The sequence below is a fragment of the Trachinotus anak genome, unplaced genomic scaffold, assembly GCF_046630095.1.
Source record: "Trachinotus anak isolate AG129_WGS33_773 ecotype Australia unplaced genomic scaffold, CSIRO_AGI_Tana_v1 ptg000026l, whole genome shotgun sequence".
Taxonomy (NCBI): domain Eukaryota; kingdom Metazoa; phylum Chordata; class Actinopteri; order Carangiformes; family Carangidae; genus Trachinotus; species Trachinotus anak.
Genome location: NW_027273877.1, coordinates 8,141,317 through 8,166,588, shown reverse-complemented (window position 1 = coordinate 8,166,588; position 25,272 = coordinate 8,141,317). Strand labels below are relative to the sequence as shown.

Below are 25,272 nucleotides of genomic sequence, written 5' to 3'. Positions count from 1 at the left end.
CGGTGATTATTGGCTAAAAGAGCTGCAGAAAGGCAAATGCATGTGCGTATGTGCGCACGCTGCTTTTCCACCTTTCACACATACACATTTATCTGTCTGCAGTTAACCAAGTTTTTGTTTTAGTTTGGGCAGGAATGGCTTTTTAATTAAATGTTCATCGGCGGATTGCCACCTGCTGCCACATGCACATACAGGATATGCACACAGAGATACATATGGTGGGCTAATGTGGCTCTCATGTTGATATGTTGATTTAGTAGCTTTAACATTCATACACAAGCAAGGGCAGAAACAGTAGAAAGAGGAGAAAAAAGTCTGAATACCCATCTGATTGGGTTATAAATACTCTCAATGGGGTCCCTGCCTCATAAAGATTATCTGTAGCACACAGAGCACAGCAAACAGTGTATGTTTGTGGCATTGGGGGGCGGGGGGGCGGTTGAGTGTGTGTGCATTTGTGTGCGTGTGTGTGTGTGTGTGTGTCAGAGGGATATAGAGAGACAGAGAGAGAGAAAGGCAGAGTGTGCATTCAGAAAAATTCCATCCGGAGTGTCTTCAGCTTGCAGGGATGAAGCCTGAATATTTTATTTGACTCGAGCGAGCTCAAAAGAAGACAGGGGGGGGGGGGAAGAAAGAAAAAAAAAAGCATCTCCAGCTTCTAAAAGAGCCGGTGTGTTTAAGGTTCTCCACTTCTCATGATTGCACCCTTCACACACCTTATGTAGGGGTTTTTGTGGCATCAGACCAATTATGCAATCATGTGCCTGGAATGAAGGCTTTAAGAGCACTCCAATCAATACGGTGGGCATTTCAGCCCATATCTCTGTGCAGGGGTAGTGGGTTCAAGATCACCTAGAAAAGAGTTCTCTTACTCAGATACAGCCCAATATGCCAACTGGTGCAGTGAACAAATCTTGTAATGGAGATTTTGGTAATTTTCCAGTGGATAGAGGGAGTAGAGGGTAGGTGCGTTGGACCAGTACCTGCCTCCTCACTTAAATAAAAGCTTGGATTCAGTTCCTTACTCTAGTTCTTTCAGCGTGGAGTTCACCACTTTGACCCGACCCCCTACCTATATAAAGACATCTACGTCAGGTGTGTCTCTTACTGACAGTTTTCTCTAGCTAACTAGCTTACTACTAACAATATTAATCTAGCAGCGTTAGGTAACTCTGTGATCATCTGATGAGGATTGTAAGTTTTTGCCTGGGACTTTAAGTATAATGCAGTAAGTATAATGTTATAATGATAATTTTAATTGTGGTGAAAACAACAATTTGATAGTGAATTTTGAAAACTGGGACAGTTTAGTGTTTTACAGACATTTGTCATGACACGGGACACCAGCTTGAAACCAGGACAATCCTGGACAAATCAGGACGTTTAGTCACTGTTATATAGTAATTAACTAGAATGTCTCTCTGTTAGCTACCAAGCTAACTAGCAGTAAACTAGCTCCATACTCTCACTGGTTCAATTTCTTGTTCCGTCTGCATCACCTCTACCTGCCATTGTCCCTATCTTCTGTGCAGCGTGTCCTGGAGGGAGTGTGGTATAAGTTCAAATTATCTGCCATCTTCCATATAGACCCCCATCTTCCACTGAATGAGCTTTTCCTTGTGCATGCTGGGATAAATTCTCAGCCCCCCTACAACCCTGAAAATGATAAAGCGTACAGGTATATATTTAGTTCCACAATATCAAGTCTCTTTCAGCCAAATCAAAACCTGTGATCACTTTCCAAAACCTGAAAATATATATATATTTTTCTCATTTCCGGAAAATTTCACCGCTATTAGATAAGAGATTAACCACTCTGTGCACAGAATTAAAAAAGTGTCTTAATATTAAGTAAAACTGGAGAATCCAGGTGCGTTTTATAAAATGCAGCATTATGGCCCAGTTGCTCCTCTTCTAAATGTTGCACCTCTGTGCTCTGACAGCATTTTTGTCTCGGGCTTCTCCTCTGGCATCTGGCCTCGTCCTCTCCTGAATCCAGAGAGAGCGCTCTGCGAGGTAGCAGCTGCCAGAAGATTGGTGCTGATTCTGCCTCAGGTTTATTTTTTTGTTGCTTCAAATGCAAATAAAAACCTGAGCATGGCGAGAAACATCAGAGAGAAGATTGGCATTCCACCTGACTAGGTACTCTAAATTTCTAAAGGCATTTATGTGGGAGCGTGGCGGAGACAGGGGACGACATGTAACAGAGGTCAGGTGTAAAGACTGAAAACATTTTGTCTTTTTTTCCCCTCACATTGTTTATCCATTAAGACACCCACTGGACTAGCTTGTAAGGTCTTTCTCGAGGTCTGTTGTATGATTCAGATAAAAGCAAAACAACATGTGCCCTTAAAATCCTTTCATCCCAGTGCCATTAAGAACTTGAACGAGTGAGTAGATGGCAGGTCAAGCCAAAGTAGGACCTCGTTTCAGTTTGTTTTTTGGCTGGGCTGATTTTAATCTGGTTTGGAAAAGCCAGTTGGGCATCTTATTTTAAACCCTTACTCTGCAAAAAGCCTATAGGATTGCGTTGTTACTATTCTGCAAGATGGTTGCAACTTGTGCCAATTTGGGTTTAAACTTAGAGCCAAAGGCACGAACGCTTTACAAATGAAAAGCAATATCATGAAACCAAGCAAGAAGCTAAAACAAGGCTAAAATCACACGTTTGTGTGAACTTCAGGACGGTACAGACACCAATAGTGGCATCAAAATTATCACAATAGCCAACCTCAGGAGTGTGCTCGTGACAGCTGGTGGACGTGATGATTTTGACTCAGGTTCCCCCTCACAGGATCCAAAAAGGCAAACAGAGCTGTCACAGATGTTTGGATGACGGCTGCTCATTTCTCTTAATCACTCCCCTGTAATGACTGCGATGGTCAGAGGATTTCCCTTGAGCTGCTGCTTTGTGTACACAGTGAAACAGGAGATCAAACTGAGGAAATGCCAATGATTATTCCCACACTTGTGGATATTTACCTATTCAGTGAGCTTATATTGTCTCTGACTTTCAGCTGCTTTTTTTCAATGACAGCACTTTCAACACTGTCTACACGATACCCCAGATTACATGTGACAGGAAACAAATAAACAAGTAAACTTTTTATGTTTTTATTCTCTCTCTCTCTCTCTCTCTCTCTATATATATATATATATATATATATATATATACAAAGGCATCAAAACATACTAAATAAAATACATAGAAAACTAATAATGGTGTAGAATTGTCCATAGATGACCTAATTTCATTATTGCTTTGTATTTTAAAACAAACTGAGTTCTTGTATTGAGAAATCCTCCATGGGAATTCTTTCTATGAAGGATTTCCACATCTTTCCTTGGAATTCCCTTCATTATGAATTGTAATTTGTCTATAGAGTGCAAATTTGGTTGTTATAAGAACACTAGGAATTGCATTTTCAGCGGAACAGAAACATGCCATGTTTTTCTCTCACTTATTACGAGTTATCCTGTCTTCACTAGTGTTTTATAGAAGGTAGAAAAATGCAGAGCAACAAAATTTGTGGTGCAGTTCTGAAGCCAGAGAGAATTATCGCCTGATGCTGCAGTTCCTCTCAGCTTTACGTTGCATATTGGCCTGCTTCAGTGCAGAGTTTTGGTTTTCTGACTTGCAACTTTAATGTTCTAGGTCTTTTAGTTTGATCTCAGCAGGCAACTGTTTTCAGCAAAAGAAAAAAATAAAATAAAATTCTGATGACCCACACCAACTGACAAGTTAGTTAGCAGCTAGCTGGTTAAATTCACCAGGTGGCCAGAAACACAACTCTGCTCCGCTTCTGTTTGCTAGCATATCAGTTTCACAAAGTGATAATATGTTGTTGACAGGTTGTGTTTACAGCTTGTTTTCACTGCCCCCAAGTGAAAGAGAAATCTGTTATTGCAGGTTGCAGTAGCCTCATATTAAATTGAAGAGAATGGGGACAGTTGTAATGACTTGCACTTGAAACCAAACCCCAATTGTATTCTACAAAGTGATTTCATGTATCATTTTTTAATTTGACAAATTGTTTGGAATTTAAATACATGTCTAAAGTCAGAGTGGATGTTGAATCAAGCTTGATTCTTAGCCTGTAAAGCTGACAACCAGAGCATTGCTGCTCATAATTGTGCAGCACAATCATTTTTCTTGCAATCAATCTATATAAATTTTGTAAAACATTTGGTCAATTTTACCGAAAATGATGTTGGAGGTTTTAGAGGAATGAAGTGGATATAAAAATATACTTTTAGGCAAAGACAAACTCTATTACCATCTGAAAAATACAAGTTGTATCTGTAATTCTAAAAACTGCAGTACCTGTCAGATTTCTGTTTTGATTGGAAGGTTTCCACATGGAGAGATGAAGATATATTTGTTACTTCAGACACTCAGACAGAAACAGGATGCATCTTTAATGAGGTCGTCAGTGGTGGGCATTGTAGGACGACGCCCGATACCCCCACACCCTTTTCTCTGCACTGGAGTAAACATGTCTGCATTTGGCTGAAAGTCAGATGAACCTCGCCAACGAACAGATTTCCCTGGAGTTTCCATTAATGAAAACCCTCAGATGAGGCCCAAATGTCTTGCGGGTTGCGAGTTGTCAGAGATATGTTTGTGCATGCAGCATGTGCCTTTATTCCACTATCCAATTTGCAACTGTAATCAAACTGACATACTCAGTTTTCATTTTCAAACTCCTCAGAATATCAGTTTGCTTTATTTAGACGGCCAGGGTTTTTATACTGCCACCGAGCAGCTTGGGGTTAACAGCCTTGATCAAACTCACATTTATGTTGTTTTTTTTTTTTAATGGTGTCTTTAACATTAACTTTCACATTGACCCTCTAATAACAATTTAATATTCTTTGCCCAGTTCAAACTCATCTTAGTCTTTGAAGCAACGATTTTGTGTGTGTGCAGCCCTGAGGCTGTGGCCACCCAACCATCCAGCTTTGATAGTGTTTTTCTAAGGACTATTTCAGCACCAGACAGCGTAGGTGATTCACAATAAGTAGACTAGGTAAGAGAAGCCAGTTTAATAACTGACAATATTCCTGGTACCGTTATCAGTCTGAAACCCGCTCAACCTGAGATGTTTAGATTCATTTTGAAAAAGCTATTTGACAAATTTCAGGCCTCATATTGTTGTAAAATTTGCCGTGAAGTGTCCATTAACGCTGGCAGACATAAAAGAGTGGGGCGACAGCCATTCATGTGGCAAACTATGCAGACATGCAGCAATTTACAACATCAATTATGGATGTAGATGAGTATACTGGAGAGCAGATGTTGTTTCATGATATGCTGTGTTTTGCTATTGTTTTGTTGTTGTGTCGTGAAGCACCTACAGTACTGCTGCTTCCCTCTTATTGCTGCAGTGTAAACTCACTCCAGAGAAATGCAGCAACATATTGCAACTGCGCAACGGTATGTTCAAGAAAGCAACTTGTTACTAATAAATAAACAAAGCTGGAGATGGATGAACTGCCAGTTTATTTGGGATTCAGGACCCCTCCCAAAAAATTATTGATTAGACACCAAAAATAAAATCTATAAAAATGTTTCAATTAACTGATTTTAGAGGCTTGTCTGTTCTAACCAGGATTAAACTTCTGGTTGATACTGAACTGAACTATGCTTAAGTATTTATAGATTTTTTTGGTAGTCAGTTTAATCATTGTCTATTCCCCTATAAAATAGCCTCTTTGTGTTAGTGTTGTTAATTGTTGAATGTAACTCAGTGGTGCAACAAAAGCTAAGCTAAGCTAACTGTCTCCTGGCTCCAGCTTCATACGTCACTTGCATATATAAAAGTGTTATTGATCTTCTTAGTTGACTGTCAGCAAGACAGAGAATACGGTTATATCTCAAAATGTCTGTCTATTCCTGTAAGAGCTGAAAGAGCTCAAACACAAGGGCATGCAAGGATGCACAAATACAACATATCACAAATCTGACATTACAATGGTGCCATTTAGTGCCATTCAGTAGTCGTTCAAGTGCAGCTTGTTCTTTTACAGTCATATTAAAGTCATCTTTCTGTTCTGCTGAGCAGCCTGCAGTACAGCCTTCTCCTTGTCAAAGCTGATGGATGAATATCTGATTGAATTCATTAGATACTGTCACTGATCAAGACTCAATCACACCCCAGCGTTGCTTGACTGTAATGATTTAATCCTCCAAAGGAGGTTGCTACCACAGCTTTGTTATTCACTTCCCTTAAATCATAAATCACCCGGATCTTGAGGTACACTGATTTGAACTATTTATCATATCGGAAATGAGCCCATTACTAGCCACACAAATTTCAAATGCTTTTTTTTTCTCTGTGTGTTATCCTGTTGTTCCTGCTGCTGGGGAAATGAAACCAAAAATAAAATAAAATCAGACGGTTGAGAGAGTGAAAATTGATAATGCCCCTGCCTAATTTTTTCCATTATCACAAGGAAGGATAATATCACTCCATCATGAATTTGGGCAGCCTGCAGAGATGTGGTATTGACATGCAGCAGTCCTGCCGCACCGGATTCTCACCCTTATTCCAATTCCTGTACTTTATTATCAGAAAATAATGAGAAGAAACTAATATGCCTTCAATTATCATTAACAGCAGACACGGTATTTACATTCAGACCATGCACTATTAAAAAAGGAAGCATACACACTGTACAGTTTACATTTACATTTCAAATATCACTTCTTTGACCTCGGACAGAAAACCAATTGAAATCTACAGGACTCTGGAGCCATCTCCTTATATAATGATAAAAAGTTATTATGACTTGTGTCTGGCTCTGTAAATCCAGCTGAACTTTCAAGAAAACTAAAGTCTGTGGAAACGCAAGAAGAAAAGTCAACATCCGGCTGCAAGTAGACATGGATAAATAAAAGTTTAGTCATCTTAAATAAAACCATGGATCTCCAAGCTTGAGACTCATAAAATCAGATCTTTGGCTGTGTATACAGTAGTACACACTGCAGAAACCAAGGTATATACTGTTTTAGAAGTTAAGACACAAGCACAGTGGTTGGATTTTGATAAAGTTGCCTACCTTCTGCCTTTGTTTACATCCTCACCTTCTTGAATTGACTGCATTGAACCTGATTGGATACATGCATCAGGAGGTAATTAGCTGAGGAAGTATCTTATCTCAACCCTCGACATTATGTTTATATGCTACTAATTTGTAACAGCAAATATGTATCAGCAAAATGTTTACTGACAGGTTTACTGATTTACTGGCTTGGTAAAGCTAAGGGAAAGACTGTGGTCCTGCTTTATCAACATTTAACTAAAACCAATATATTTTCAACGTTAACGCAATTTTTATATTAAACTGTATATCTTAATGGATCAACTGTGTCATGTCAAAGGTATCACTTGTAGAGGTGAACACAGATAATTATCACCAAACTCTCCAGTTACAGTGATTTGTAGAGTTTTTTCAGCCCATTGTTTTGGTTTTACGCACAAAAACGAAAAAAAACTTGGTGTGTTCTACCTGTCCAGCCCCCAACGACATACAATGTTAGCATCTTTTGCCTCATTGTTTTGTTTTTCCAGCCTGCAACTTTTAGGAGTTGGTAGAGGCCAAAACAAAGCTTGCGGGAGAGTGAATATTGGGCTTACATTCATCAGGTGCTTTAGAAACATGACTCCACATAGATGCCGATTTTACTCCATATCTTCTAGTGTGTGTTGTGAGCAACTGTTTGCACAAGTTAGCCATGTCAATTTTTTAAAGGTCATGGCCAAGAAATAAGCTTTATCTTTATCTGGGTCAGCTGCCAGTTAGCTGCAGCTCAGCTAACCACCTACTCATTGTGACATCAGGTGTAATTTAGCATGCCGCTAAAGCCTAGCAGGTTCCAGTTTTGCTGAGCCTGCTCTGAAGTGCAGCCGATCTACTCAGATACAAAGTGACAGAGCAACAGCCCTCCTTGATATTCTTGGCTTATCCTCACAACAACCGTGCGAGGTGAACAAAAAAAACGAAGCAGCTGTCAGAAACAAAAACAACATGATAAGCCTCACAAAGGCTGTATTTAGCGCACAGCTTCCGATTTTTGGTATCAGTGTGTTATTATACATCTGTCCCGTAATTTCATTCATCTCAATGACACATCCCTTTTGGGGGCTGTCATAACAAATATGTCACATTATTCAAAATCAGAATTGATTATAACGTTTGAATATGATCAATTTCTGCTGAAAACAGCAAAGAAATGTGAGACAAATATTTAGAATGGCAATCAGCTTGTCACAGATGCTGTTTCCCAAGACAGGACCCTGCCTGGGGAAGAATTACTACACCCGAAAGCCCTCTATTATCAAAGTGACTGTGACACCTCAGCTGAAACAAGCACCGAAATGTCACAAAAACATCAAAATATTCCCAAAAGTGTGTATGCTTCCAACAAGACAATTCACAGATGGTTGTACCAGGCAATGAAGTGCTAAATTTTCCATCTATTTGTCACTGTAGAAAACGAATGGATCAGGAAAATCCGTTCAAGCAGAGAAGTCAGTTGCAGTTTCTTTGTGAGAGTGGACCATGAGATCAATATGCATAAAGGACACGCACACACAAACACACACAAACACACACGCAAATCTGCCGTGTTTGTTGTTATCCATGTATCAGTCACACCTACTCATATCTCAGGATCGTTCATACCATGAACTACATCACAAGTTCGCAAATGCTTGCAGTAGTGTTGTAGTAAAAGTGAAGAAAAGTGGGACAAAGGTGATGTATATATCAGTCAAAATCTTTTACTCGCACTGTTTATTTATATATGTGTGCGTGTGTGTGTGAGTAACTTACTCTGTGGATGGGGACCTTTCTCACCCTGGGTTTTACATCTCAGGCAACATACAAGCTGCCCTGTCCTCCTGCTGGATCTCCGAACATTACTCGGGGCTGATAATGTACTGCAAGTTCCTCTACATTTTCACTTTAAGTCGATCTACTACTACTGTACTGTCCACCTTGTGATAAAGATGGAAATACATTATTTATTGCTTTTAAATGTGCATTGTCTACATTGGAAATAACACTTTGACGTTGTTTTTGAACATTTTTCATGACATTATTCATTATTTAATCAGGCCAGGGCTGATATTAATCAAGCATCTCAGACTTACTGTTGGGACTTTAGCTTGAAGTTAACCAAGCAGTAAAAACACTGCTCAGAGTAGCACTTCAGACTCATTTATGAGGCTTCTTACACTGACTTTCAGCAAGGAAAGGATTCCTCCGAGGAGAGTGTGATGTCACTGTTTAACAACACTCATGGAGAAATTACGAAGATGTATTGTTGCTATTTGACAGTTGCAGTCTTAAATATTAGACAATGGACAAATTCCATTTTTTTAAGCTCTCATGCATACTTTTGTATGCTATATAACACATGTAATACACTGTATTCTTCACACACTGTTATATTTATATTTCTTTCCTGGTTGAAGAACTTCTGATTTCAGATGAAAACACACTGCTACACACACCAGTAACTATACACACCTGTACCTGTACACACACACACACACACACACACAATACTTGAATGGTTACATGCACCCTCACACACACACACACACACACACACACACACACACACACACACAATAACAGGAAGAGTCCCTTCCCACTGAAGCATGCATGCAGTCATGCATGAGCACATGCTGTATGAATGAATGCACACACACACACGCATGCACACACACACACACAAATGCATTGATTCCCTGAAGCAGGTATTCTTACAAGGGGTGTCTATTCATGATGTAAGCAAAGCTGTCACTTCACAGGACAAGTTCATGAGTTAAATCTACACACACACACACACACACACACACACACACACACACACACACACTCTGACAGCTCTAATCTCTACTGCATAAGTTATTATCTCCTCATATTCACTGTGTTAGCTTGCCATCTTGTTCTTGTCTCGCATATGTAGCAGGAGCTTCTTCCAGTTTCGGCAGTGGTGGAGCTCCACGCTGAAACATCCACCCTTTGACTTGCTTGTACTACGCTCATGTTCTTGCTTTAAACTAGGTCAACAAACTCAGGGTAAAGCAATGACGTGCTCATGCATCTGTCAGTGGATATTAGTCGTATTATTGTTATTAGGCAGGCAGACTGCCTGAAGACAATTGTAACCCATTCTATTGTCCATGGAGAGCTTAATTTGTCAACTTGCCCATCAGAACATTGAATTATGGTCTTTTTTTGGACTAATGGAACCAATGAATGTGCACCGGCCAAACGTTTAACACTGTAATTGTTGATGCAATGGATCCTTTCTGGAAGGTGTTTCTTTTACTGAACAACACCCAGTTGTCATGTCACACTGCATTAAAAACTTTCATCACAGGGAAGATTATTAATATTTTTGGATCAGAACTGTAATAATCCAGTTAAACCAAACACTGGTCAATAATAAAGCAGGTAAAACACATGAACTACCGATGAAACTTGGCAGGTCTTGATTTAAAGACTGAAATGGTCAAAGTGGACTGCGAACATGAGAAAGGAAGTGTGACTTACTTCTTTAATATTTACCCAGAACCACAGCCTCTCCCCAACCTTAACTAAAGTGCTTATGTTGCCTAAATCTAACCACATGCACAGCTGTGATTGGCTTTTTGTTTCTTGCTAATGTTTAAATCGGAGAATCTAATATACTCGCAACATATGATACTAAAATTAGCTAGTGATTGCAGCTACTTGTCTTAATCATACTGTAACAGAATGACTTTTTTTGCATTTAAACCTGGTTAGTGGCTTTGAAAGAGGGCTGTGTCGCGTCACTTTTGGCAGCTGTCTTAGTATCAAATCCTGTTCAAAGTGGTGATGATTCACAGGGATCAGAGCTAAGGAGGCACTGGTACTGAAGTCCAAAAGATGGATATTATGAAGGATTTTGAGGAGATACACTCGTGAATAGGAGTGTAAAACTCCAAATGATGAAATTTCTCGTGTAATAATAGCTTCGCCTTTCCTTCAGTCCAATCCCAGATGCTTTCAGATCTGTGGCTTCATGCGTGTAACAGAGCATATTGAAACTATTTACCAGAGGCTCATGGCAACTTAAGACACAATTTAGCTACCGTAGGCATGAATCAGTACTAAACAAGACAGGGAACAATACTTTTGAAGAGTTTCATTCTTGCACAAAAAGACTGCACAGTAGCGCTTGACCAAAACGTTATTTATTAATATAAGCAATGTACCACGCACTAGAAAAAAGATACCTATTTTCACTCTAGATCCTGTTTTCATAAAATACTTCCCTTCGGAGTGCTGATCCAAGATCAGAGTGGCTTTGTTTTTGTACAGCCTCGCCCTCCAGAGACCTCCCTGACAATCATGGCAAAATTGGTTCGCAGGATAAAACAGCAGTAATACATGACTTTGTGTCACCTCGGCGCAAATGATGCACCGCCTTTCAGAGAAACTATAAAGCAGGTGATGAGGTCTCCAGAAGAGGCTCTTGAGTGAGTTCATTATGCTCGCCAATACCGATCCTGGGTTAGTACTCTTATTCCAAAGAGGCTTTATAAATACAGGTCCCAGTCAGTTGAAACACACAGGTGATTTTCATTAAGACGTAGAAAATAGTGATTTTGCTTTATTGAAGTATCTCAACGGACTAAGACACTTATAAAGTGTAGTAGAAATATCAGAGGTGAGGAGAGTTTACTGCGGTGTGGGCCAAGCTCTGTTCAATTCAGTCAGTTCTTACATAGATACATAGACACATAGATAGATCTAATGTCAAAATTCTAATCAAATTTCACTGTCTCATATGAGCTAATATATTAAATCAGCAGAGTAAGTAATGGCCCACAGGGTAACAGCCCTTCTGCTGTTTCTCTAGCATCATTCAAGGCAATTTGATTTGTAATTACAAACCTCTGGACAGGACACAAATGTGTCTGCAGGCCTCATAAATATGCAGGACCCCTAAATATAAACTCATTTGGGCTGCTTGAACTGACTGAACTGGAACCAGATTGACTCCGGCCTCGCTACTGGCCTAACATACATTCCATATATAACTGTATGAAAATAGAAACATTAATTAGATACATCTTACATAAAAGCTTTTCTCTGAACATACAAATACTGGGGAAAAAGTGTGTGTTTGTGTTGGGGGAAGAGGAGGAGGAGGAGGAGGATGGGAAAAGGGAGCTGATTGTTCTACAAAGCCAAACGACTGCAAAAAACACCATTTAACAGTAAACAGAACCAAAATGTTTCAAACGCCGCCGGTACTGTCCATCCCAGTGTTTTTTTTTGTTTGTTTTTTTTTTTTAACATGTGTGTCCGTATGCCTCCATATATGGCATCAATTTTACATGTTTGAGGAGGGGGTGTGGGACTCCATCAAGAGTCATGAACAACCATCCTGAATCATCCATTTTTTAACACCGCGCAGTGTACAGTATGTGAGTGTATGGGGTATCACAATATATAGAACCTATTTTACAGCACCTGTGATCATTGCCAGCTGGGCACAAGAAGATGTGCCTTTAGGTCCTGCATATGACAGGACATCAGAAATCCTTTTCATTTTTCATCAGGAAAAAAAAATTAAGCTTTCATCAAGACTCCAGTTTTCTGTACTCAAGCTGTATCTCTGAAACGGGATGAAGTGACTAATGCAAAATGAATAGGCCATGTACAGTATGCGTGTTTGTATGTGCTTTATGGTTCAAGTGGCTTGTGGCCAAAACTAATATTTCTACAGCTCGTTTTGTACCAATATCCAACATATTTATATTGAACCATTCTCATGCCAATACAATTATTTCTTATTTACCCAGAATCATGTGCAGCAGAAACTCTCCGCTGAAACCACTGCTGATGAAATTTATTTGGAATAGCTTAAAGGAATAGCTCATCGTTATGGGAAATATGTGTATTTGCCTTGTTGCTGAGAGTCAGAGGAGAAGATTGATATTGTCTGTATGTAAATATGAAGCTACAGCCAGCAGGCTAACTTAGTTTACTGGAAACAGGGAAACAGCTACTATTTTTTGGCCAAGACCAATTGCTAGGCAACCAGCAGAAGTTACTGGCACATAACACCCAAAAAATTGTGAAACATTAAAGGTCCTTATTGGCAAAGCCATTTTATACATTTTGAATGGGTTTGTAAACAGATAATATATATATATATATATATATATATATATATATATATATATATATATATATATATAAAACGTGCTAACTAACAACCTTTAGAGGTCCTGGCAGGTGTATTTATTTAGTCTTTGGGTATAGCTAGGCTAGCTGTTGGTAAATTAAGTATAATATACATTTGCACAGCACTAATTGATTGGTACAACAGTGATGTTATTCTCACCACTCCACTGCTTTCAGTTTCTCTCTTTTAAACAAAAGTAATGTTTTCTCACTCTTATTAATTTCCGTTGTTTCTTCTTTGCCGAACTCTTGATCAATCAGGAACAGTTGACATGAATTTTGCTGTACTGATGGAATTAGTGCTTTGTAAATGTTTATGCTGACTTTATTAAGACATAAGGTAAACATGGGGGGAGTTTGAGTTTGCATTAACTGAGGAACAGGGGAAATTATAGTTACAAGTCTGTCCTAATACGGCCTGTCCTAGAGGTAAATAAAGGCTCTTACCAATACTCGAGAAATTACGGTACGTATATTTCCCAAAATGTCTAACTTTTCCTTTAAGCCTTGGTAATCCACGAGCCATACATAAAATAAAACAAAAATCTATGTAAATAAGAATAAAAGTACATGAAATATAAAACGTGACACAGTTTTCTGTGAAACCAGCATTTCTCTAACCCTAATCTGTTTATTCATGTACTGTAACATACATAATGTGCCCGGGGATGAGATTAGCATGTTTAGTATAAGACCGGTATGTATTTATGCGGTTCTTATACATTTTGTGTGTAAGAATGTAACCCGGCATTTATTAAAAACACCCAAATCTTCTTGGCATCTACTGTAAACTGCATCGACTGGTCATAAAGCATCATGAACAAAAGCTCACTGACTTAATAAACAAGATAATACCAGATAACCACTGCCCCGACACTAACTCATGTTTAACAATTAACAACTGATATGTGAGCTAATTGGCTTGCTGTGAAAATACAACTAATTCTAATAATAATCAGAATAATAATAATAAGAAGAAGAAAACAGTACTATTATTAGAAATGAGAACTAATTCTAGGGTAAAACTAAAACTAATGTGCTATAAAATGAATGGTGAGTGTTAGTTTTAAACATCTCCAGTGGTGAGAACTGTGTTCTGGGTTTGTTTCATCAAAGAATAAACAGCTCAGCATGCAGTGGTATGATGGATGAGGTAATAAAGATAATGGAGGGAACTCTTAAACTGCGTCTCTCTGTGATGCACCCTTTCTAAAGAAGGCACTATGGGTGCTTCGCCATCTCGACAACCAAGATTCAGCAATGCAACCCCCATCCTCGAATGTCTTTGAAGTCATGGCTGTCTGTTGTTTGGTTTCTGAGAGAGTCATAAACCAAACCTATCCATTCAAGTTAATGCTGACGGGCTTGCTGTTCTACTGCTGAGCATTTTATTCTCCTTGGAGTGCCACAGCTCAAAGTATCATGGCCTTTACACTGTGTACAACAGCACACACATTGTCTCAGTCATGCCACTCCACAGGCAGCATGTCTTTCACGTTTCCCACAGAGTGGATCCACTTCATTTCCTCTCCCATGCTTAGTTTTGACCTCTAATCATGAGCTGCAGTGCAAAGTGTCAGGGACTGTGGCTGTTTCAGCAAGGGTCCACAGATCATGGCCCATGACCAACTAGAGGTAGAGGTAGCTGACCCAGTAGACGATGTTGAAGAGCAAGAAAGATGTGGGGAAGAAAACCCGAGAATAGGAATCCAGCTCGTGGATGTTGACGTGGATACGTCCTTTCTTCCAGCCGCCTTCTTTACACTCCTCGTAGCAGCAGAAGAAGCTCTTGCAGTCCTTCCCATCCAAGCACTCATACAGGCAGTTGTCATCATAGTCGTGCCAGAAGAGGGAGTTGCCCATTGGCATCATGGTCCGAGGGTTGCGACCCATGTTGAAAGATGAGTAGGCCTGCATGGGAAGATGGAAAGAAAGTGTTATGGTGGAGGAATTGACAGTGTGCTAAACCCCTCCTCTGGACAATAGCCAGTTATAGCTTAGCAACTGTAATTAGGCACAGCAGACCTATGAAGCTTCGAGTTTCTCAACATGCCAAAGCGAAGCAAGCACGGGGCTGTAGCAAGAACAAGACTCAGTGTTTCAAGAGACTGGGGGGGTGGTGTCTTTCTCTTTGTCTTTTCATAACAAAAACCACAAATACACTCATGCAGATAAACATTTTTTGCTCTAGCATAAGCTGCAGTACAGTAGATCCACTGTAGTATTTCCTGTGTGTGGAGATGCTCCTAAGGTTTACAGTCTGGCATGTCCAGCCAAGCTTGTTACCTGAGATACATCAAACACTTTGACTTGTCCTAAAAGCCTTTTCTCTTGTGACTTAAAACACAGAACATACTTAGCTGAATACAAACAAGGATGTACGCTAAATAGCCAAAAAGGCTAAAGTTAGCATGAAACAACATTCTGATCTTACATTTTCATCTCATCATACTTGTTTAACTAAGTACAACAACAATACTATGTCTTTATTTCAGAGTCTTAGATTATTAGCTTTTGAGAGTACAGCCATTTTGCTGGAGAAATGTTAGCTTTAGCCTCAGTCTTTTAGCATGATACGAGCCATCAATTGCACATTTAAGAACTCTTTTACAGAATTCTTATTGTAAAAAAAAAAGTTATTTGGAAACATTAAAAAGTCCATAGAAGACAAAGCAAATCATTGAGCTAATTAGCCAGCCAGCTGCTGCTCATAAAGTCTGCCGGAGACAGTTATCATTTCTAGCTGGCAAAATCAATGGTTGCCAGCTAGAAATAACAAGCCCGCTTTTGTCTACATCTGCCTGAAATGACAGACCAACTGTTTTGAAAATTAGTAAGAAACTCATTTGGTAAATTGTACATATGCAGAGCAAGAATGTAAAATTAGGATATGATCATCGTTGTGGTGGCCTGCCTTTGTCAAAATGCAAGCGGCCTTTAAACTGCATTGAATTCTGGTACAGTGAAGCAGTAGTGGAGAAAACATGCCTTTTCTAGTGGCTTACACTCTCTTGATTGATCAGTGATTATTAATACAAAATGGCAAGTCTATTAAGACACCAAGCGCTGACATGTATTTATTGATTTCTTAGATTGCTGAAAAACTCCATCAAACTCCATATTGATGTGCTGAATCGATCTCAAAGTGATGTATCATTATCTACATTTGTCCAGCCATCATTTGGAATAATAAAACACGCCATCAAACGACAGGGTGGGCCCAGCAATGCTAAAAGCATTTGTGAATCAAAACGTTTTTGTAACAGAGTGATTACTAAGGTTCTTGAAAAGTTCAGACACTCCTGGAAATTTATTTTGTGAATAAAATAAACCATAATAGTTAGGTTTAAACATATTCAATTTGAGGCAAATCTACAGATTCTCAAAAATCTATCAGCATACAATAACAAGAATCTTTAGCCACAGTTTTTCATCATTTTTATAGTCACATAATGCAGCTATAGCCTGATTTAAAAAAAATATATATATATTTTATACACTGGAATGGTAAAGAAGTACCCCTGAGAACATTCATTATGTGACTTCCTCCCTGATGTTTATAAAATCATGTGGGATAACCTAATTGGGTGAAATCTTCACACAGTTTTCTAGTCCTCTACTCTGCTGTTAAAGGAAGAGTGGGAGGCAAGAGATGGCAAGAAAGAGAGTTAGATGTGTCTAGTGGAGTAAGAGAACTGACTGAGTGGGCGGCACAAAGGGGCCACATGGATAAGGGGAGGGGGGATATGAGGCTTCCCCACAGACAGACTGGGCCAAAATACAGCAGTGAGCCAGAAATGCAGAGGAGGGGACTGAATGTAACACAACTTAATTGTTCAGTCCAAGCTGACAGTCTTTTTAGCCCTGAGACATATTCAGCAGAACTCCTCTACACTGGGAGGAAATAATGAAGAGGGAGGGGGATCTGGAGAGAGTGAAATGACAGCAGCGGTGGCTGACTCAGTATTAGTAGATGTGTGCCGCCACCATTAAAGTATTTGCAGCAGGTGCAGCCTTGAGGACGCCCACACAGAAGCATTAGGCTCTCATACAGGAGCAATTGCTAGACTGCACACATGTGCTCATACAGACACATGTCAGACACCTGAGAGGATATTGTGCACTATGAAAGCAGACACACACACACACACACACACACACACGTCGACACCCTATGGATTCAATCAATATGAGTTTCTGCGGGTTGATACGAAAACACCGATAGCCAGCATTCAATCACCTTTTTCCTGTTATTTCATTTTCTCTGAAAAGATTACAAGAACTTTGCCCTTGCTCAGTAGTAGAAGCCTCTGAAGCAACACTTTGCTTCACAAAAACCATTGTTTGACACCAAGACTCAAATGTGAACCGGGCCTGGATGCAGATTCTCCTGCACTTCATGCAAATCTTTTGTTTGGATCATCTTGTGGAAAAAAGCGATCTTTGTCCAGACAGCTGGAAAAAGGATTATAGACACTGATCCCAGGGATGCCTGGGGGAGTAGAGGGCCCCCTAGGTTGCCATGGCATCCATGGACTTTGTGTCATTAAACTAATGAGGTATTAATCTAAAGCAAGGTGTTCAGTTTGGATTGAAATCAGCTCAAGGAACCACCTCAGTAACAAGATTTATCATATTTTGCAAGCCCGTTTTTAATTGATTATTATTGATATAGTCATAATACACAGAATATGAGATAATGGGCACCTGGGCACAGATATGTAAAAAGCCGCCCACCACTCCTGCATAGGAGAAAGGCATCCAGACACAAATGACATGGCTGTTTGTAATTCATTTTTATTTTGCATCTCTTTGTGGTTGTTTTGTGTCTCTCTATAGATGTTTTGAGTCCCTGTGGTCGTTCATGTGTCTCCTTGTAGTTGGTTTGAGTCTGTTTCTGGTTGTTTTGTGTCTCTTTGTAGTTGGGTTGAGTCTGTTTGTGGTCGTTTCGTGTCTCTGTGTAGTTGCTTGTCTTCAAGCAAGAAACTTTAAACAGAGGCCCCTTCAGTAATGTCTCCATGTTGATACATTTATGAGATCGGTATGTAAAAAGCTGCGTACTTTACAGGCTTTACAGTACTCACACATTCGCCATAGGCTTACCATTCTCTGCGTCTTAGCAGGAGGTCTGCGTATACTGTAGGAGTAGTAGTTGAGCATTGCATACTCGATCATGGCAGCGAAGACGAACAGGAAGCAGACGGTGACAAACAGGTCCATGGCCGTCACGTAGGACACTCTGGGTAATGAGTTTCTGGCCACTGTGCTCAGCGTGGTCATGGTCAGCACTGTGGTGATACCTAAAAGGGAGAGAGCAACACCGTGTAAGGAGAATTATCTGTGACTGCATGATGAATTGCTGGTCAGTACTGGGGTGACCCATGTGGAAGTCAGTTATTATATAACATGTGGGCAGAGGTTGATTAATCACCATTATTAATGCATATGGGGTATTCTGGGTAAATGTCTCCATTCTTGCATCAATCCTGTCTTCCCATAAACACTCACAGCAGGGATATTATTTGAGTCTGGTGCACCGAAATCGTTGAAATGATCAAATAATGGAATTTTCTTTTTCCCTTCCTATTTCTCCCAGCGATCTAAAGTGTGATAAAATGATGTGTCAGAAATCGATTCGCGGGTTACGAACCTCTATTATACAGTGGAGCCGCATTAGAATTATGAGGCAAATCCTGACACCTCCTCATGACTAAAACATAACTTGTCTTTGAAGTGGCTCAAGAAGTGCAGCCATAATTCAGCAACCATGCGGTAAAACGCTGGCCCTGTATTGGTGTGTGTCTGTGATAGTAATAAATTCAATTCAAGTTTTAAAATCTCAGCAGTGGGAACTTTTCAGGCAATGCATGGATAGAACTGAGAAGTTTTGCTATTACGCTGAAACTTCATCTTATCAAGTATTTCTTTCAAGGTTTTTGTGATAATTTTGTCATTTGAACCATCTTAAAAACTATTAGCTTTTTATTTTCATACTATTTCACAAGTTGTACTGTTGTATTACTGAGTATTTTTTTACAGCCTGATTGACAGGCTGTTGTTTTAGATCATAGTACCATAAAAACTGACACTGTAATGTTCTTCCATTGTATATTTGTTGAAATGCATTTCTCACATTTTTTAGATGTTGTCAGTGAATAGAGTCATTGAAAACAGGTATAAACAGGTTTTAGTGCTAATACTGACTTAACAAAGTCATATTTAGGAACAAAAATGATTTTGAACGTGTTATAGCTAACAAATCCAAAAAAAAAAAAAAAAAGTCAAACCTTAGGGAAAAAGTAAACAAGTTAAAGGATAAAAAAGGATATGCCACTGTAAATTACCACTGAAACCAAATCTACCAGATTTCTGCACAAAAAAAGGTCAATAATCTAAGATATTTATTCATCAGTGACAAGTTCAGCACCAAGCCAGTCTTTTCTCCTGACCACAAGAAAGAAATCTATTTTGGTCTAACCAAAAGTGTCTTTATTTAACACTCTAGTGTTAAAGCCAATGTCTGCCAAGTTAAAAACACAAAACAAAAAAAACATAAGCATGATAAAAATAAAAAGTCATAGTTTGTGACTCAAAATGATGAGATAGAACATAAAGATTTTGGCTGGCTAAGTAATTATTCTGAAATGATAAGTCAAAATTGTGAGCTATTAAGTCAAAATGATGACTTTGACAAAATAATGAGATACTAAGTTACGAGTTACAGCAGCTTTACATAATGGCAAATTCACTGTATACATTCTGACAGGTCAAAATTATGGGTAACACCTTATTTGGATAGTCTACAGACTACTACAGAGAGCTTACAGAGTAATTGTAACATTTCAACAGATTATTAGTTGATGGAGTCAACACTTCAACTAAATTGAAATTATGAACTACTCAGTCAGATTTATGAGATACTAAGTCATTACTTGGGCTTACTATCTTATAATGTAGTATCTCCTAATTTTGATTTACAATGAGTATTCCTATTCTAATGCTTCTTTTTTTCCTTGGCACAGATTGGCCTCCAAACATATGCGGCACAGGACACATAAGACATAATACCCCACTGAGATTTGTTTTGGACCTGTCAAATGGAAAGCCACATTAGGCTGACAGTTAACGTCCTGCCTAATGTGTAGACTGTGGCCATTAATCAGCCTCTGAAGAGGTAAAGCTGTCATCAGACCACTTGTCTTTTAATGACAGTGATGACTGACGGAAATGAGGCTGTAATTCTTGCATTAGCTCGACCTCTACAGTGAAAACTCACCTTGAATTGAAAATGTGTGATTGCCTAGTTTGGGAAGCGATTGCCAATCACATGTCAACTGATGATGCACTGGTGGGTTAGTCACTTTGGGAGGTAACAAAACACCTTTTTCTCAAATAGCTGTAGAGTTGTTAAAGGGGCTGTTATCAATAATTACCTGTCACACTGGTAAATAAGTATTGGCGATAACTTTTAATTGTGTCATCAGTGCCATTGTTTGAGAAATGACTCCTCATGGTGTCTGAAAGGAGAATATTGTGTACGCTTGGTGAAATGAAATCAATTCTTTCAAACAGAGATGAACCCAGTGACATTAATGCCCACTGGGAGCATTGATATCTACTGCTGTGACACACACACATCATTCTCGTAATCCCGCCGTCTCTCCCTGTCATCCTCCCCTCTTTCTCTCCGTGCCATGTCTCGCTCTTCCTCTCCCTCTCCCTCTCCCTCTCCGTCCTTTTCTCTCTTCCTCTCTTCTCTGTCTCTTTCATCCTCATCTCCTACATGTCTTTCATGGCAGTGTGTGCCACTGTTTTCGCCTCTGGTTTCCATAGAGACGAGTTGCTCCCGTCTATTTCAAGCTACCTCCTCTGGTCTAGTGCTCGTCTAGACTTTCTCTTTTTCCTCGCTCATTAGATTTAAAGCACCAAACTAGGTAAATGAACAACTCTCTGCTTCTGATACCTCAAATCTAACTATCTGTACAAATCCCAGTGCACTGTAAACAGTGTGAGCTCAATAAAACATCGACACCGTTTTGTCTTTTTTTTTTTTTTTTACCACCGACTGCTCACAGTTTGGGCTGCTATTTCAAATCAAGGTCATGAGTTTCCTTTGCACAGTTTAATATATTTTGTGGGAATTGTAGCTACGTGATGCCATAGCAACCGGGTGATTCCTGTCTGTGCAGGCGATCTGAACAACGCAGTCTCACATCTGCAGACTGAAAACAGGAGCCGTCTCACAGAGGTGAGAAAAGCTCCGGTGCATATGCTTGTGCAGAACAAATATGCTCCGCACATCGTCAACATAATCTCGATGGGGTGATCACAGCAATAAGAAACAGCAGATTTTCTGTTTTTTGTGCATTTAAATTTATAAAATTTGATCTAAAAACATGGTAGTTGGCAGAAGACAGTGGCGTACTTGTCTAGGAGTGAAGGGGTGTGGCCAGAATATGTGAACAAATTTTCAGACGGTGACCTTTGTTGTGTGTGCAGGGGTAAACCAGGTGGAACAGACCACAGCTTGTGTTCATGGAGCGTCTATAAGTGGTACTGAGGAGGACCAGTCAAGGATCAGTGGCCAGGTCACAAGACTGCATGGGTTAATCTGAGACCAGTGCTTTTTGTATTTTAACTGAAAAGCTATGACATTCATTTCAGGTCTATGCAGAAAAATCTACGTGTTGTGTTTAGGAAGATATTTTTGGCAGGTTTATTCCTCTTTATTGGCACACATCATCTCAGATCTGTACGTCTGTTGTGTCCGTTGACGACTGATCCCCCCCCTTGGAGAAAAAGATGATTAGCTGCCTAGCTAGAGCTGAAATGTTTAGTGAATTAAACCATTATTCAATTGACTCAAAAATGTATCTATAACATTCTGGTAATCAAGTAATCATCTAAGTAAGCAAATATGCCAAAAACTCACTGGTTTCAGTTTCTAAAATGTGAATATTTGCTGGTTTTCTTTTTTTTTTCATACCTTGTGGTTAGGCTCGTCTGTGGGTTTTGGACAAAACAAGATATTCTAATGTATAAACTTGGGCTCCTGAAAACTGCAATTTGCATTTTGTGGCATTTCACAGACAAGTGATCAAATGAATTATCCAGAAAATACCCAGTAAATTAGTCTATGAGAAAAAAAAAAAATCTTAAAACTTTGTAAACTAATTTCCATCTCAGACACCTCCATAACACTACCAATTATAAGAAGGGAAAATGACTTGGCTCTTACTCCGAACCCTATATTCTGGATACAATCTATAAAAACACCTTCTCTATGACAACGAACACAAATTTACAACTTATACAATATAAAACACAGAACCCACATCACTCAAAGTAAAATATTTAAAATGGGATTGGCTGACACAGACACCTATTCACAATGCACTCTGGGTAGCACTGGCAATTATTTTCACGCCACTTGGGCCCATCAACCAGTTCACTCCCTTTGGACAGCAGTAACTGAGAAACTTTCCACTGTCTTGAGTTGCAGAATCCCATTGTCCCCATCACTCAGCCTGCTGAGTGACATCACAGAAGTTCCCCTCCCACCAATGCACATAAACTAAGAAAATACTCTTTCAAAACTACTACACAGATTTACATCGAGGAAACAGCAGCTTACAAAAAAAAGAATATGTCACTCTTTTAGGAAACCAGCCTACTACAGTGACTATATAAAATTGGCCCAATCATTACATAACAGTGCCAATTTATCCCTACTCCTAGCTTTAACAAACTCACTTGAACTTTGTATGTTGCATCTATATCATTCATATTTACTCATTCATATTCACTCTTCATATATTTCTCTCTCTGGATTCATCACAACGTTGTCACATTAATCTGTTGTTGTCACATTAATCTGTATTGATTAGTACTGGCAGGGTGTGTTTTGTTTTTTTGGGATATGGCAAGTCGCACAGGTTGGGAGTGCGCACCTATAAGACAGGGTCTTATGACCTGGTAGTCAATCTTCTCCCAGGGTGGAGTAAGGGGCAGCCCTGTATCACTGTATGATAACCAAGCGAAACAGAACACATCCCATCTCCCCAGTACTGAGAGCCTGTCGCACACATTCTGAATTTTTAACCACATTTACCATAAACCCATTTGCTTCCTATCATAAAAAGGCAAAAAGGGTGTTTGTGCTGAATAGAAGAGAGATTAGAGATCCTAACAGGCCTAACAGTGAATATATATGTTCTGACAAGTTAAATTGAAATTATGCAGTTAGAACAGTTGGAGTGGAATAAAAGTGTGTATTATTTGCAAAAGTGAAGGCGTTCCTGTTTTGAGTTGTGAATCACTGCAGCAGATTTTTCCACCACATCAACACAAAGTAAAATGCAGTGTACATAGGAGCTGACAGTCTCCTCGGCAAGAGTCTTGTTTGTTTATGGTAATTATGTCGATGTTTTCAAATTAATGTGCTAGTGATTGAGGTTAAAATGCTACTCGTGGCAACTTCAGTCTAATCTGATTAAAGGTATTTCACGCATTCTTTAGAGGCCTCGGCTTTAAGCCACATCTCCCCGTGCATGTAATCAGTCAGATGGCCCTACAAGAGTCCCTTCTGACCAAGGAGACACTTGGGACTAAACACCCTGAAGCAAGTCTACTCATCTCTAATTCATTCACTCAGCCGTGTATTTTCTGATGGTCAGCTTGATATCTATAGACCATGCTTCATGTGGCAGCTTCAAGGGCAAAGAACTTGCTTGCACGGACGTTTTAATCACAGTATGAAACATCTGAACACATTACTGACCTTGTGGGTAATGTTTTATTTTGCTGTAGAAGTTGCGAGTTCTACCATTAGACCCTCTGAGGAGTCCAAGACAGAAACTGCTCTGGGACAAAACACAGCCAATCACATACTGTAGCTAGTTTGTCCCTGTGGTGAACACAGCACCTGATTTAGGTTCCCCCATCTCTCTCAGTACAGTTTGAGGGACTGATGTCTTTGCACTAGCTCCTATCTTTAACTCACTGCCTTCTCACTAGGATTCCCATGGGGAACATTGTCAGCTCTTACACCCAACATGACATATCAAAGTTGACAAGCGTTTGTGTGAGTGACAGCTCTCGCAGGGAAACCTTAGGTTTTTAAATGCTATCTTCCCCCCAACCCACCCCCCCCCATCAAACTCATATCCTGAGAAATAAGCTATAAGCTTGTTGCCAGTGCTTGCTGCTAGCCAGGGCCAGGTATTTGAGATAAATGCATCTAACCAAACAGTGTGTTGTTTGGCTTTTGAGGATATTTCTTTGGTAAACCCTGAAAAGCATCCACAATGAGATCTACGGGTGACTGAGACTTTCCACCTAAGAAAAACAACAGCTGCTTCAGTCAATGCCCCAAAACAACAAATGCTTACGTTCAAGTGACGAATTCTCTTGAGGCCGTAAGAAAAGTCAAAAGTGTTTTTTTTAACCATGACCACAATCGTTCCCCATTTGGTTATTATTTTAACCAAAAGCAACCAAGTTTCCCTCAGCTCAGTTATAATTTTAACCCAAACCATTATTGGTTCTTAACTGTAATAGAGATGTTTTTGTACTTAAATATAACCACACCCTAACCATAGCCTGCTGATAGAAGGGCTGTCTAAAGTACGTAGTTTGTCATTTTTGATCAAACCAGGGTTTAGAATTTAGAGGTTCCCTGGGCCAAACCAAAAATCAATTTATTTCAATTGAATTGCCACAATAAGTGGTTTATATCACGCAGACAAAGACATCTTTGATACACAAATTTCTACTACCCATAAGTGATGGAAGCCACTGCACCAACTGCAAGTAGACATTTCGTCAGTCCCATTCATGACTGTCTTATCCGGTGCTTGGTAGACAATCCTGGGAGGTTGACATAGAAATTCTGGGGGAAGCAGCTTTGTGCTACATGCTCTTGAGCAGACGTGGTGTGGTTAACCAGCGTCATTGCCACATGCAAAAACACACTCAACAAGCCACACAAAGTTGAGCTTTATGGCCTAATCAAATAATATTTTTTTCCTTTTA

General features: G+C 39.5%; 1 protein-coding gene and 1 pseudogene across 4 annotated transcripts in view; one reads left to right on the top strand and one right to left on the bottom strand.

Moving 5' to 3' along the window:
* Nucleotides 1-25,272, top strand: part of cfap221 (cilia and flagella associated protein 221) — a 151,129-nt gene that overhangs the window by 55,004 nt on the left and 70,853 nt on the right. The gene's annotated exons all lie outside the window — the stretch shown is intronic.
* Nucleotides 11,222-25,272, bottom strand: part of LOC139609510 (gamma-aminobutyric acid receptor subunit gamma-3-like) — an 87,089-nt pseudogene continuing 73,038 nt past the window's right edge.